The 16,280-nt window shown below is 43.5% G+C and overlaps 1 pseudogene; it reads left to right on the top strand.

Moving 5' to 3' along the window:
* Window positions 1-7,771: 7,771 nt before the first annotated feature.
* LOC123980683 lies at window positions 7,772-16,084 on the top strand (annotated as a pseudogene).
* Window positions 16,085-16,280: the final 196 nt, after the last annotated feature.

Below are 16,280 nucleotides of genomic sequence, written 5' to 3'. Positions count from 1 at the left end.
TCAAAATGGCAATGTTTCAAAACGCTAGCGTTTTTCGTCCTTGGTTCAAACCTATAAAGACTGCATTTCCTGTTAAAGAGGATAAACCAACATGAAGACCAGAGAGCTGTCTATGGGAGAAAAGCAAGCCACTGTCAAGCTGTGAAAAGAAGGAAAATCGAGCAGAGCCATTGGACAAACATTGGGCAGAGCAAGCACAACAATGTGGAACGTCCTGAAAAAGAAAGAAACTACTGGTGCACTGAGCAACAGACGTCCAACAGGTCGGCCAAGGAAAACAACAGTAGCTGATGACAGAAATATGGTGAGAGCTGTGAAGAAAACCCCCAAAACATCAGGAAGTGACATCAGCAACGACCTCCACAGTGCAGGGTGAAGGTATCACAATCCACTGTTGGAAGAAGACTCAGAGAGCAGAAACATAGAGGCCACACCACAAGATGCAAACCACTCATCAGCAGGAAGAGTCGGAAGGCCAGAGTGAAATTTGCAAAGAAGTACAAAAGTTCTGGAGCACAATCTGATGGAGTGATGAGACCAAGATTAATCTCTAGCAAAGTGATGGAAAGGCCAAAGTGTGGAGAAAGAAAGGAACTGCTTATGATCCGAAGCATACAAGCTCATCTGTGACGCATGGTGGAGGTGATGTCATGGCTCGGGCTGCATGGCTGCTTCTGGAACAGGCTCATTAATATTTATTGATGATGGAACTGATGATGGTCGCAGCAGAATGAATTCAGAAGTGGTCAGAAACATTTTGTCTGCCAGTTTTACAGAGAAATGAATTGAAACTAATGGGGAGGAAGTTTATCCTGCAGCAGGACAATGAGCCAAAGCACACTGCCAACAAAACAAAGGACTTCATCAAGGGGAAAAAGGTTTTAGACTGACCAAGTTAATCAGCTGACCTGAACCCAACAGAGCTGCATTTCACCTCCTTAAGAGGAGACTGAAGGGAGAAACACCCCGAAACAAACAAGAACTGAAAGAAGCTGCGGTAAAAGCCTGGAACAGCATCACAAATGAAGAATGCAACAGTTTGGTGACGTCGACGGGTCGCAGGCTTGAGGCAGTTATTGCAAGCAAGGGTTCTGCCACCAAATATTAAATGTTATTTACTTTAATATTATTTGTTCCACCTCAGAACGCTGTGGTCTAATACAAACGGTGGTTTGTCCTGAGTTGTTTAACACATGTAGATGTGAATACCAGGAAATAAGCTGAAATTCTGAACTCGTCTCATCTTTTGATCTTAAACCCAAATGTCTTCAGTGAACAACGAAAACAAAGGACTTTGCCTCACCGTTTATCAAACTCTTGGAGGGGACTGTATATAGTAATAGATCATCAGTGTAAAGGGACACATGGAATTAAATGTCACTTTGGTGGCGACTGCCATTTATGTTAAGCATATTTACACATGCCTGGGGAGGAAGTGTTTATTAACCACATCCAGGCAATAAATGTTTTGGCAAATCCAAACTTCTCTAACACTGAAAATAAGTAGTTCCACTCTATCCTGTCAAACACCTTTTCTACATGGAGTGAAACTGCGGCCTGCAGCGAGTTTTCTAAGATTTGAGAAGGACATCTGATCTTCTACCATGATACTTTGTAATATCTTTTCCAATCGAATGCAAACTACTTTAGCTAGGGTTTTACTATCTACACAAAGAATCAGTACATCAGAATAGTCTGTTGTTCTGATGTACTTTACATACATTGTGTTCATGCCTGCCTTCATTTCTTTAGAAGCCGGTTTGTATGCAAAGCACAAAGCATCAAACTGTATATAGAACTCATGCAGGTCTTTGTTGTCATGCAGCTTTCAAAGGTACATTTTCTTACATATAGAATAAAAAAAGGTAACATAACAGAATCAGAATTGGGGCAGCTGTGGCTCAGGAGGTAGAGCGGATTGACCATTAATCGGGAAGGTTGGCGGTTCAATCCCCAGCTTCTCCAGGCTGCGTGTCGAAGTGTCCTTGGGCAAGATACTGAACCCCAAATTGCCCCTGGTGGCTGTTCCACCAGTGTATGGATGTATGTAAGAGTGGTTGAAAAGACTAGAAAATAGAGAATACTTTGAGGAAAATCTGAATCACTTTATTTAAATAAAAACAATTCTACCATAAATTGGTGCAGAAAATGTCTCCAGAATGCATGAAATCAAGTGTTTAGGGCTCAAAATTTTCTAGGGGACCCCAAGACCTCAATTTAAATATATTTCAGTATTGAATATTTCATCTAATAGTGTTAAAATATTTTCTTGTCTTGTTCTCATGAACCCAATATTGTGAATCCTGCAAGTGAGCTAAGTGTATCGTCACACCCCTAATCTGAACCCTTATGTCCCCACCACTTTTCAACACAAAGCGATGTCCTTGATTCATTTTATCTTATCAAAGTACAAACATACCAACCTATAGTGTGTTAAATATGAATGTATTATAATAAAATGTTTTATTAAATTCATGTAACTTCGTAAAAAAAAAATTCAGGCTTAAAATTAAAAAACAGATTTTCCATTAAACGGCAGTGAAGTTGGTATAAATTTCATCCTAGGTGGTATTAAAAAGATTTTAAAAAGTCTTCAATTTAACTTTGAGAATCCTGGGGGTACCCTGAATTAGAGCTTCAGTGTTTCGCATTCACTGCTGATTTCAGTTCACCAAGCTGTATGATTGTGTTGTTAGACAGAGTGAATGTGTCGGCCTGCAGTTTCTCCTGATCCATTTTCATGCTAAAATGGTGGTTAACAGTTCACCTTTATGTTAAAATGTTGTCTCAATAAGTGTGAAGGAAGCAGAGTGCAGATTCTGCAAATGAAGATAAAATATTCAGATGGTTCAACAGTTGGATTCATCAGACAGACAAGCCTCCACCTCCAAAGGGACATTAAACAGGTGGAGCAAAGAGTGCAGAAGACAGCACAGCGTCCCAGAACAAAGCTCCTGTACCTCAAGTCACTGAAGGATCTGGATCCAAACCTGATTCAGTGGCATCAGCACTAAATTAACACACACACACACACACACACACACACACACACTTTATTAATGTATATTGTCTGCTTTGTAGCAGAAGGGAGTTACAAAACTCAATTTCACTCTATAACTTGTTATATTGTGATAATAAACCTACCTACTTAAAGAATATGCCTGTTGTTTCTGAAATATTTACTGCATAATTTCAGACATATTTTAACTGTTTAATTCGGGGGAGAAAACAGTTATATCTGGAAATCAAAAGAAAACAACAGGTGTGGCAACACTGTGGCCATTTAACATGAGCAGGTCACATGCACATTTATAGTCAAATGTTGTGGAGTGTGACAGTACTTTGGCCAATTACTGTCTCTATATGTATATATTTCTGTTTCTGCATGATTTACATATTCATGCCCCTACTTTTTTTTTTTCTTCTTCTTCATGTGTAGATTATTATTGCTGCATGTTATCACTGGCCATATTTGAGGTTTGGATGCAGAGGACAAAACATCAGGCGCTCGTGTAGGAACTCATTCAGGTGGGTCTTGCAGCTTTTGAAAGTAAATTTTGTCATATTACTTTTTTATTACATGTACAATCATTTTTTCTACCCTTAAAACACTTTGAGAAAATAGCTAAAAAGATAAAATCATGCAATAAATGAGTATTTTAAAGTAAGAACATGAGGTAAAGAATGCTGAAAATGAGAGGGCATGCACAATTAAGTAGGAAATCTATAAATAGGAAAATAATACTGCGGACATTTCAGAAATGGAGTTTTAATATCCAGAACATGCTTTGTTACAAATTAGTATTATTATTAATATTGATGTCTATTGTTATAACCCAACATTAATCCACTGAGAGGTATTCACAGTTTTTCAGGAAATGATGACAGAGTTTTGTGATTGTTGATGAAAAGTCTCAGGAGGACAGAGTTATGTAACTAAAGTCATCTTACATTCAGTTAATGATTCAGTTAAATAAACAGTTAAAACATTCAGCGAATAAGAACATGAGTCAGTGTTTCTCAATCACTTCTAAACATAACATAAGAACTTCTCTGTAGTTAGTTTGTGTTTTGGGGTCCATTTTAGTCTTTATTGCAGGAGATAGCAGAGACAGACAGGACATGCGGACAGAGGGAGATGTGGTTGATAACAGGGCTGCACAATTTGGAGAAAAAGTCATATTGCGATTTTTGTGGACAATATTGTGATTTGCGAAACAATGAAACAGATGGTACTATGAGTCTGCTTGATTATCAAGGAAAATACAAAAAATACTGACATTTTGAAATGTGTATTTCTCAGCTTGAACAAATTAAACAATAATGTTACGGTAGCTTGCCGTCTTTAACGTTACTAGCACACTGCTCATAAATTAATTTTCTGGTTTGCACATATCTGTCATTTATATGCGAGAGCCCGGTGTGGGCATATATAATGAGCAGACTGCAGCGCACACAGAGTGTCACACACACACACACACACACACTCTTCACTTTTTTGTTTAATGAAATCACACCCTTTTTGTCCCCTAAAGATAAAATCTGCAGATGGTTCATCAAGAAGATTAATGTAATGTCATGTAAACCTCGTCTACTTGCCAGCAAGGTGAACCCGGAAATGTTTGGTACCCGAAAGTTTTATGCTAGAAATGTATAGAATGGGTCCCCAGCATTGTGAAACTGCTAGATGCCAACTTGCACATGTTGGGCAATTAGCATAATTAGCATAAAGTAGCATAATCACATATATGGAAATTATATTAGAAAGAGCTTGGCCAATGTGGACAATCATGGAGTGGGTTTGGGGGTTAATATGGTGAATCCACATTTCAAAACTCAAATTGGCCTTTAAAACTGGAAGCTGGAATATTTCAATTCCTGGTGGACCAATTTTGATGGTGTTTTTGAAATTTTGATTACATTTGTGGGGTTATTTGAGAGGTTTTTCATATGGTTAAAACTTTGGACCTGCAATTCAGAATCAAGATAAATCAGTTTAATTGGTGTCAATGTTTTCAAATTTCTTCAGTTCTGTGCACGCTTTTTTGCAGCACAACATTTTGTCATTGACTTGTCTCATTGCTGCTGTAACTGCTGCAGGTGGAACAAGAAAGATCAAATAAAAGCAGATAACGATTACAGTCTGTAGTGCATATTTAATTTTAGTTTTATTATTATTTTTTTTTTTACATATCACTATACTTCTAAACCATAGTTCAAATTGTTAAAATATCATGGTAGGAGTTCTAGACATTGACATTAATTAATACATCAACAGTTAATGTAATTATCACTATCAAAACAAGTTACCTCATCATTTGGAATGCTTACAATTTACTCTGCTCATGGATGCTTTGATGGAAGACGGGGTGGTGATGGGGCAGTGGGTTTATTGAAAAGGGGTGTGAGAGCGAAGCAGACCAGGGAATGGGGACCAGCAAGTGGATTTCCAGGCAGGCAGTGATCCTGAGCACAGAGAGACAAGGTAAGTGATCCCACAAGAAACAAACAACAGACTATACAACTCGAAATTTGTAGGCCACAGCGCAAATACCGCTGAGGTAAGCTGACAATCTGGCGATGAGTAAGGTGAAGAACCGGGTTGACATACTGCAGAGTCTTGATTAGTGGAATGTGGAGGTGGAGCGCCAGGCCCAGAGTGAGAAGCCACGCCCAGACAGACAGACAGACTGACTAACAGGAGACACGGGAGGGAAGAGAACATAAATACAAGGGGTCGGGGAGGAGAACTGCAGACTCATAACAGTTTCTATCTTTATCTCCAGCTTCAATATTCTTATTGTCCTGTTCTTCTTGCTGTGAGTGCGTGAGAGGATTGTATGTACATGGCCTTTGCAGAAGAAGTAGCTGTTACAAGTCAGGCCTGCAGCTGCACAGCTGATCTTTGCTGCTATACATGGCTTTAACCCTGCTCTGCGGCTACAGCTGGTAACGTCCAACAGGTCAAGAGCAGCAACAAGGCTTGCATCCAAGATGGGCATGATGCCTTTCTCTCCTTCTTTCTCACCTTCCCTCTCGTCCCCTCCAAACTTAGTAATATCCACAGCTGGTGGATCAGAGCGGTCTGCTGTTTCCAAAGCAGAACCTGTAGATGGGCACACAGTCCATGGAGGTGTACATTACCGTAATAGGGGGGTTTGTGCATTCGGTAGATGTCAAATCTGGCGACGTTCAGAGATGCTGACTTCCTCTGGTTGTACAGATCCAGTAAGAAACCCCTCAATGCCTCTGTGATCTGAAAATCAGTAGCTCCCTCCTTTTTGATGAAGTAAAGCAGGTCACCAGGTACTACTGTCATGGCCTTGAGCGTGGACACCTTCACTCTCAGGGCGCAATAAGAGGTGGTGTCACACTCAGAGTGCATAGCCAGGATGGAGCAAACTGCTCACCCAGACTCTACTGTCGAATTGATGTTGAACAGTGCCATGCCATCTCTCCATCTGCAGGTGACATGTGAAGTCGTAGTTGAGAATGCGGACAGTTGTAGTTACACTCCTGGCTGCATCCAACATGTTTGACAGTACATCAGCCTCACACTGTCGGCTCTGCTGACCATCTCGATGTGATCTCCTATGGTGTGTGCAAAAGAGCTCGCCCATCCTCCGCTTGTTTGTCTTGCTTCTTTATCACTTTGTTGCGGCTTGGTAGAGGGGTTGACAGTGAGAGATGACAATTGGTTTGGCAATGATCAAGCTAGGGCCCCATGCTGGCTGCAAGGTCAGCCACGGTCTTTGATAATGGCAACGCCACATGGTAGATGAGCTGTGATGCATCAAGTACAATGTCTGGTGGGTGGAGAATTTGGGACAAGGATTCCAAGACTCTGGATGATCAAAAATTTGTTGCCCTTTCTGAGGCATCAGGCCTAGCTTGTAGTCAAAGAGGGCAGAGAGCTCCATTCTTCTCTTGCTCCCCATCACCAGCAGCTGGGCAAACAACACCTCAAGGTCAATTGCTGCTACAGTGTTATTTTGAACTGTTATGAGTCAAATGCACAAATATTGGATACTACAATCTCACACATTAAGTTTGTCTTGAACTCCTACCACATTCACACCAATGACACTGATTTATTTTGATTCTGAAATGCATGTCCAATGTATTATGCAAATAAATAACCTCAAAATAGACCCAAAAATGTAATCAAAATTGGTCCACCAGGAGTTTAAATTTCTAATTTAAAAGGCCATTTTGAGTTTTGAAAATGTCAGAAATGGATTCAGCATCAAAAACCTCCAAAACCAAGATAGTCCAAATTGGCAAAGCACTTTCTGAAATATTATAAAATATAAAATATTATAAAAATATTATAAAATATATCCATAATTGTGATTAAGCTACTTTATGCTAATTACCCAACATGTCCAAGTTAGCATCTGGCATCTAGCACCCAGTAGACAGGCAAGATGTCTTAAACCAAATAGCATTAACATTAAATTACTGAAACAACTGAACGATGTTCTGTGGCTGGAGCAATGACCTCTCATCAGCACGTGCAACTATTTGTCCACATGAACTTTATTATCGTTATTCTTTTCTTAGTTGATTAAATGAAAATAAATGTAACAAATGAGAGAGTGAAAAGACAGCAGTTTGTGATTTGATATGATTGTGGGTAAACTATAGGTACACTGTGTTTGTGTGAACGTCACCTCACAGCTTTAGTGATGTCACTGAACAATGTTAGGTAGATATTAAAAACCTGCTCCCTTTAATAACCTGATCTCTCAAACAGGTTTCACTCTGAAGAATGGAAGATTTTTACTTTAACAGCACCTCACAGGACCAAAGCTTTAACCACAGCAACATCACCAACAACCAGGATTACATTGAAATTCCATTCAGCATAAAAGTGGTGACATACATAATCATCGCTATCGGCCTTCCTCTGACCCTCGTGGCCATCTGTGCTCTTTATTCTATGGTATGTACATTATGACAGAGTTATTTCCTGTCTGTCTGTCTGTCTGTCTGTCTGTAAAGTGTCAAGGCTACCCACCAGAGGTATAGACTCACACAACAAGACTCAGCTGGCTCAAGCAGGTGATCAAAAACATGGGGAGGCAGACAGGTGCTGGGGAGCAGAGGAGCCCTGGAACAAAACACAAGTAATGGAAACAAAACAGAGAGGGAAATATAAATGACAACAAAACATGACTATCTGCCAGAGCTGGGAATGACAAAGGATCTGGATCTGGCTTGGGGGCTAGGTGTCAAAGGCCCGTAATAATCTATGATTTTACAGGAATAATTGACTCCATAATTAAAATGTACATGATGCTTATTGGAACCTAAACAGATGCAGTTTCCATGTGTGGCTCCATTCCAGCCTTCTCTTAAACTGTTGAGGTTAATGGAACCATTTAGTTACAACTCAAGACAACATCAAATAGTCCTCACGTTTGTCAGAGCAGTTTGTGCAGCAGTATTTGGGTTTTTATTAAAAACCAACGAAATTGCAAATTTTTTTAGACATTCAGTTTTGTTTTTTGGTTTTGGACAACTATTTGATTTATTGTCATAAAAAATGAGCCCAGAGGTTGAATCATTTACATTTATTCATTTAGCTGACGCTATTATCCAAAGCGACTTACAATTGCTATATATGTCAAAGGTCAAAAGTGTCTTGCTCAGGGACACATTGGTGAGTCACAGTGGGGAGTTGAACCCTGGTCTCCCACACCAAAGCCATGCATCTTATCCACTGTCTTTGCATTTAGGGAAAACTGAATCTATTTTATTTGGTGCAAAATAAGGTTGAGTAGGACACCAGAGCGCAGAATTTCTGTGGGTGGGACCCAGATTGAAGTTAAAACTTAAATATTTAGGCTGTGATTTAGATCTTTGTTCTTTGAGTGGAGAAAGTATGGGTCAAAGGGTTATCACAAAAGTGAACCAAAGAATTAAATTTCTGGCACGTAAGGTTCATTTTCTAAAGAAACTTTAAAAATGTTAGCAAATGCTTTAATTCAGCCACACTTTGATTATGCCTGTACTACATGGTACAGCAGCACCCCCAAGAGGATAAAAGTTCAACTTCAAACAGCGCAGAATAAATTAGTCAGATTTTAAACCTCTGCGATGGACTGGCGACCTGTCCAGGGTGTACCCCGCCTTTCGCCCGATGCATAGGAATGACCAGAGGTATTTTAAAGATTATTTTAAGCCTATTAGGAACTCTCACAGCTACTCAACTAGAGGCAGTGCCACAGACATAGTACCTTGTGGATGTAAGAGATGTTCTGGGCAAAACACCTTTTTGTACACGGCAGCATTGGAATGGAACAAACTCCCAGTTGAGATTAAGTTAAGCCATCCAGATCGCTGTTTTAATCAAGCTGAATGGTTGTTTTTATGTGTTTGAGTTTTTATGTAGTCTTAAGGAATATTTATTATTGTGGTGGATGTTTTTGTGTTTTTTATTTTATTTGTATTGGGATGTGTTAGGGTTTGTTTTTTTTTGTTTGCTTGTTTTTTTAATTTTGGTCATATTTTGTAAGGGTTGATTGTACAGGGTTCCTTCCTCATCCGTAGCTTGCCTTGCCATCTTTATCAGACTACAACGAGGACCACAATGGTAATAAGTTTGTAACTTTCTTGTCTGTCACTGTGATGGCATCATGTTGTATGCATATTTTTGTTACTGTCTAAAGAATCAAATTTAAATAAAAGATATGAGTGGGCGGTCTGGGGGGGACCTCCCCCAGGAAATTGATCACTAAACACTTAATTTCCTGCATTCTGGTGAAGGTCCCCAGCGTCCCCAATATAAATGACACCTATTTCTAAGCATCAATTTGTAACGCACTGGAGAGCCCTTTAGCTTCATTGTTGAACACTGAAAGCAGGTGTAGGATATAATGTAACAGAAAGCCTGAGAAAGGAGGAAGTTGGGGTGGACAGGTGGACCAGAAACCAGACTTTCCTGTATGAAACAAAAAGTCAACATTGTTTTTAGTTAAATAATGTAGTTAATTTACTTTATTTGTGCCTAAATTTCACAACATTTACCACTAGTTTTGTTTTGAAAGTTGAAAACGGTACCCAGGGTATTAAATAGCAACGCCAAGGGGTGTGTCCATATGCTCTACTACTCACGCAGAATGAGAGAGGTTTATAATAACTGTTGTTTAGTTAAATGCACATTATTATTGTTTCTCTGCAAACTGACAAATGAAAATTTGTGTGACCTCAGTAAATCCAGTAAAAACATAATGAACCTCGAGAGAGATTCTCTCCTTGCAAACACAAACATGAGCCTCCAACTGTGACTCCAGCCTGGTGCGACTGTTTGATAAATCCAGCGTATGTGTTTGAGCCAGAATGCTTCATATCTGTGGCTGAAAAACGTCTCGGGTTACGTATGTACACTGCGTCGGTGACGACACTATGGGAACGCCTCTGGGCGTGGCAGGGCTGAACTAGGTGTTGCTAGAATGGTAGCGTGTGATGGCGTAACCGGAGGCGTATATAAGCACGCCGGCACACAGGACACATTAGCCCTTTTCTATGAAGCAAGGCAGTCCAGGCGGGTTGAGGTGTGGCGGACCGATGCAGTTCGAGTTCCCTCGAAGGGGAACGTCTCGGGTTACGAGACACTGCGTCGGTGACGACACTATGGGAACGAGATACCCACTTAGGCCGCGCCGAAACCCCGCCTGCCCTCAGCTTGCAGAACCTGACGGCACGACTAGGAGGAGAGCGCACGGGTGCCGGGTGCAGAAGGAAGGTCCAGACTGTAAAACCAGATGAAAGTGCGAGGAGTGGCCCAGCCAGCTGCCTCACACAAATCCTGGAGCGAAGCCCTTACGAGGAGGGCCCTAGAGGCCGCCATCCCTCGAGTAGAGTGCGCCCTTACGGCCATAGGTGAAGGTAACCCACGCCCCTGATAGGCCAGGGAAATAGTCTGAACAATCCAGTTGCTGATCGTGTGTTTAGAAGCGGGGAGCCAAAACCCGAAACACACCAGCAACTGGTCTGCTTTCCTCCACCGGGAGGACCTCAGAGTGTAAATACTCAGTGCTCTGACCGGGTAGAGCAGATGAAGTCTCCCGTCCTCCGCCATCACATGAGGTGGGGGATGAAACGCCTGCAGCACCGTAGACCCTGCCAACCTGGAACCTTAGGGACATAGCCCGGACAGGAGTGCAGGATGGCTCTGACCCTCCCCGGGGCAATCTCCAGGCACGACCAGTGGAAGCCTCCCCAGAGGCCCATCCCTCAGAGGGGCGTGGAACGCCACCATGGCAGCCACATACAACTTGAGTGTGGATGGGGAAAGGCCAGCAGAGAAACGGTCCTGGAGGAACTCCAGTACCATAGTCACCAGGCAGGTAACTGGGTCCACTGCACGTTCTCTACACCAGGTGGCAACACATTCCACTTCAGGCCGTATCGTCCTTCTCGTGGACGGGGCTCTGGAGCTGAGCAGCGTCTTGACTGTACTGTACGGAACTCAGTCCCACAGTCTCCACAGGGCCGGGGGCACCTGGCCCTCGAGGCTTTTAGCGAAATTATGTCCGAGAACCACACTCGGGCCGACCAGCCCGCGTGTCCCGAGCGCCAAGACGGCGGGAAAAACAGCGCCTGTTGACGACAGCATCTACTGCCTCACCAAACAGGCCAGTAGCCCCTAGGGGCTGGTGGCCGGTGTTATGCGTAGGTCCCCGGTGGCACCCTGAAGCGGAGGACCGCCAGGGAAAACTCGCCGGCGACCCATGGTGTGTGAGCCCGATCGTTTTCCAGCTGCAACCCCTCGAGGCGGGCAGACTGGTGAGAGCTCGCTGGCGGTTAGCGTTACCCGAGCGCCAAGACGGCGGGAAAACAGCGCCTGTTGCCTGAGCCGCCACAAGGGAGGGGACCTTGGTCAGCCTCTCGGGGGGCTGTGAGCGAGAGCGCCACCTCGCGTCCCGGTGTTGTTGAGGGGGACTACGGGAAGCAACGCTTCGCTTCTGGCTCCGGCGGTAGGAGCTAGATGAGGGCTGAGCTCGTCTCTCTTCAGCCGTCGCCGTCCTGGACCCAGGCCGGCGGGGGAGATATTGCTCAAACGCCTCTCCCTGCGTTTCAGCGTGCTGAAACCTGCTGATGACAGCATCCACCGCCTCACCAAACAGGCCAGTAGGAGAGAGGGGCACATCCAGGAGAAAAGCCTTCTCCTTCCCCTGGATGCCCGAGAGGTTGAGCCACAGATGGCGCTCCGTAGCCACCAATGCTGCCATGGAGCAGCCAATGCTAACACGTAACACGGAGCGTTTAAGTCCGTAGCTCTACGGAGCTCAGTCAGGTCCTCCTCAGAGGGACCTCCCCCTAGGTCATAGTCTTGAGAAGATCGGCCAGGTACGCCTGCAAGATGGCCATAGTGTGCAGGCTTGCACCAGCTCGACCCGCTGCCATGTAGGCCTTGCCCACCAAAGCGGATGTTTCGTCCGACACAGCTTTGTGGGGAGCGCCGACATCTGGAGGAACGAAGCAAGGGTGGGAGAAAGATAGCTCGCAAGTGCTTCCTCCCCCCAAGGCATCGTTCCGTTCTCTTTAGCCGTGCTGCTTAGTTTCTGTCACGCTGCTATAGTCCAGCAGAGGGGACACAGTCAGCCGTGCAGAGCAGGTTTTTTTGTTGTTTTTTTTGGTCTGTTCCATGATTTACACAACTCATTCTGCAAATCAGGAAAGAACGCGGGGGTGGCGCTCGGGCTGCAGAAAAGCTCATAGAGGTTACTGCCAGCCCGCGGCTCCTGCCCCGCCTCTCATAGCTGGTCTAATGACGTCGGCCCGGCTCCTGGAAGTCATCCTCCATGATGCTAAGCACGTCTAGCTCCTCAGATTGTGAATGACCGAAGCCGCCGCGCCGCCTCAGCGACCGCCGGGCGCGAGCCACGGGGAGAGTGCATACGGCCGTCTTTGGAAAAGACAGCCGCACGGGACCTCAGCACCCTCAGGGGCAGGGCCTTGCAATGGCCACAAGCACCCCCCTCGAGAGCTGCCTGGGCATGCGGCGTCCCCAGACAGGAAACACACAGGATATGAGTGTCGCCAGCCGTGATGTAGCGTGGGCACGGAAAAACACATCGCCTGAATTGTTCACCAGCCATCTCTCGGTCTGCCATCTGACTTCCTTCCAGGTAAGAGCTTCTTCGGATTTGCTGTAGCTTTCTTGGTCTTCAAACATGCCAGAGTGCCTGCTGAATAAAAAAAGGCTAATGTGTCCTGTGTGCCGGCGTGCTTATATACCCCTCCGGTTACGCCGTCACACGATACCGTTCTAGCACCACCAATAGCATTGGAGTAGTTTCATTCATAGTTCAGCCCTGCCACGCCCAGAGGCGTTCCCATAGTGTCGTCACCGACACAGTTCGAGTTCCCTCGAAGGGGAACTGCTGCAGAAGCTGCAGGAAATCTGGCCCTTAGTCTTGTTACTGCAGTGATTGGCCAGTGTGTCACATCTGAGATTTCTGTTGGATGAAAAAGTCAGAAATTGCTCTGACTGCAGCTGCTGGGCAGAGCAAGATGACAGATTTGGGAGGAGGTGGACTTCACAACATGTTTCCAACTGCTTGTTGACTTTTACCAATGTTTTCCTGCAGGTGAGAAGTGATCATGTTGCTCCCATCTACGTCATCAACCTTCTCATTACCGACATCCTTCAGTTCTTCTCTATGATCGTAGAGGTGGTACCAAATGTGGATATGAAGTTATATGACATCTTCTATTATATTTACATCTCTGCTCTGATTGCCAGTGTTTACTTCATGGTCTGCATCGCCCTGGAAAGGTATCTGTCTGTCTATCCAGTATGTGTGGAGCTCCTTCTGTGTCTGAACATTATATTAGTTTATAACTCTGAAGCTCCTCAAAGACTTTGTGTCCATCTTGTATTACAGGTATTTGGTCATCGCCCACCCGCTGTGGTACCGCTGCAGACGAACCATCAAGAGCTCTGTGGTGGTCTGTGTCCTGGTTTGGGCCATTTCTCCTGTCTGCATCTTTTTCTATTTCATTGATTTTGAATTGATAATAATCTTCGCCATCCTCCTCCTCCTTCCCTTCCCACTGTTCATATTCTTCCTGACTGGGACCCTCAAAGCCCTGTCTGCTTCCATCTCGGTCCCCTCTGATGAAAAACGACGAATTGTGGGAGTTTTGGTTCTGGTGCTGCTTATTTACACACTGCTGTTCCTGCCCATGATCATTTTGTCCCTGGAAGTATTTGATGTGAACCTCGGCATTCTGTCTACCATAATTGTTAGATTCAGTCCTCTTGCAGACTTAGTCCTGTATGTCTTCATGAGGAAAGGGACCATAGACAAGCTTTTGGCCTCTGTGTGTTGCTGCAGAATGGACAGCAATGAGATCAGCAGTCCATCAGTATGAATGATGACAACATTTCCACAGTCAGCTTCATGTAGGCAGAGAAAGAGGGAGAGAGAGAAAGGGGAGGAAACAGGAGGAAATAATCACAAATCCACAAGTACAAAACTTGAATGTTCTCTGAAGTTATAGTCAATAGTCAGTTATAGAGAAACTGTCTGAACGTAGTGTTTTCTGTCAATGAACCACATCGCCTCATTTTACACTGCTGCAATATTCCACTACAGACGCCCCTGACACGTAGGTCTATTGCGGTGGAAAATTATATTTTTGTCAGTCAGATTTAGCAATGAGGAAATACTCGTGATTTCAGCCAGCATCAGCATATAATCATACATTGAGACTTTGCTGTGAATTGGGCGTATTCAGATGAAAACGCCAGAGGGATTAGTATTTTTTTGTGACTTTAATTTCAGGGAATTCCCAAGTTTTGTTCTGGTAAATTTACCACTTTGATCTAAGAATTTGTGCCTCTGATTTTTAACCCCCACTATGGCTCCATATTTTTGGGACATGTAAAATAGTCAAGCTAAATACAGTATATATTTAGGATAATTCAATTAGCCTATACAGATGGGCTACATCTCAGAAATTGGCCCATTAATTCATTAAGGGCTCGCTGTATGAACATAATGCTGTTGTGTTAAGAATAACTTAATTTTAGCTGCAAACCCATCAAGTCAGGATAAAATCAAAAATATTTTATCAAGCGGCATGCTATTAGGAGGCGGCACGGTGGTTGGCACTGTCTTGTCACAGAAAGAAGGTCGTAGGTTCGAACCTTGGTCGTCCCGGGCCTTTCTGTCCGGAGTTTTGCATGTTCAGCCCGGGGCTGCGTAGGTTCTCTTCGGGTGCTCCGGCTTCCTCCCACCATCAAAAGACATGCAGGCTAGGTTAATTGATGTCTCTAAATTGTCCTTAAGTGTGAGTGTGGGTCGTCGTTTGTATGTGTAGCCCTGCGATGGACTGGCAACCTGTCCAAGGTGTACCCCGCCTTTCGCCCCCATGACCCTGTATGCATGATAAGGGGTTGACAAAGGATGGTATATTAATAGGTTCTCAGTAACACTGAGTACAAATGTGGTGTGTAGCCCACATATGTAGGGTCACTTTGAGCAGTTAGGGTAGCTCGGAACAGTTTAGAGATGCAGCTTTAAATGCCACAAACGCATACCTCGGTTAAAACCTATCCACCTTCCGTAGTACAAGTTATTTAGGAAGTTACACCTTAAGTTACCTGGAAATGCCAGTTACCTTGCTTCATAGTACAAGTCACTGGCTGCTGGGAAATGTTTTGGTCAACTTGCTCTGGTTCACTGTGATGGCTTCAACACACGGAAATAAAATGTGTTTTATTAGTTTGGAGCTGGAAGTTGATGTCTGTCATTATTCTCCTTTAATCCCAGAAGCAAAGCAGATATTATTTTAGATGAACTGAGCTCATTCTAGCCGCCTCGCTGTCTTCTTCCTAAATCTTTATTTGGACTGTTGTTTGGATGTTTAACACAGGGAGAGCATCTCAACACGTCTTTAGCACTTTTTACTTTTCTCATACATGTTTTAATTTAGTTTATTATGTATGTTTAACCAAAACTGTGTTTGTTTGTAGTTTTTTGTTGTTTTTGTACAAACACAAACAACTCCATATTATTTGTTTCTTTATTTAATCTAAGTGTAATTTCTGCTGTTTTAGTGGTAGGCATGCTGCTGTTTAGGATGGGATTCAGAGCAGCTGTTTTGCAGCAGCTGTTGTGTTTTTGGCAATATGGATAAAATCTTAAACCACAGTTTATGTCAGTTTATATGAAATTGTACATTTTCTGGAAATCCAATAAAAATCAGTTTGTAGACCAAACTGTGAATGTTTGTCTTTGACCAACTCAGTGAATTAAAAG

This window comes from Micropterus dolomieu, linkage group LG12, assembly GCF_021292245.1.
Source record: "Micropterus dolomieu isolate WLL.071019.BEF.003 ecotype Adirondacks linkage group LG12, ASM2129224v1, whole genome shotgun sequence".
NCBI classification, from domain to species: Eukaryota; Metazoa; Chordata; class Actinopteri; order Centrarchiformes; family Centrarchidae; genus Micropterus; species Micropterus dolomieu.
Note: the sequence above shows the minus strand (reverse complement) of the source record. Positions and strands in the feature narration are given on the sequence as shown.